The sequence below is a fragment of the Eimeria mitis genome, genomic scaffold, assembly GCF_000499745.2.
Source record: "Eimeria mitis Houghton genomic scaffold, Emh_scaff4107, whole genome shotgun sequence".
In the NCBI taxonomy this organism is placed as follows: domain Eukaryota; phylum Apicomplexa; class Conoidasida; order Eucoccidiorida; family Eimeriidae; genus Eimeria; species Eimeria mitis.
The window spans coordinates 2,800-3,282 of record NW_013572435.1 but is presented as its reverse complement, the minus strand read 5'-3'; positions in this window follow the sequence as shown (position 1 = coordinate 3,282).

Here is a 483-nt window from a genome sequence, read left to right as displayed (position 1 = left end):
ATAAAATAACAAATATTTAGATATATTAAGAAGGGTTTTTTACTTATATATTTATATTTAAATAAATAAAACAAAAATGTTTGCTTATGTAGATGCATACTGAACATGAATTGAGAGAGGAAGCATTTGGGGTGTATAGGCAGCTGCACTGTGTGTAGAAAGCGAACGAAACATTCTTTTTACGAGTTATAAACGGTGAAAAATATAAAATAAATAAAATAATAAATAAATATAATAAAAATTAATTAAAATTAAATTAAATTAATTAATTTTTACCTGCATTTGCTGCTTTTGCAGGGCAAACAATAACCCCATGCATATTAAATATTTCTATTGCTTTCGGTGTCAGCGGCATGTTCGCCCCCTCCACCACCACTCTCCCCCCGTTGCTGCATATTTTTTCTGCTGCTTTTTCATCTATTTCGTTTTCTTTTGCACATGGAAACGCCAAATCAGCCGCAATACACCACGGTGTACCCCCGC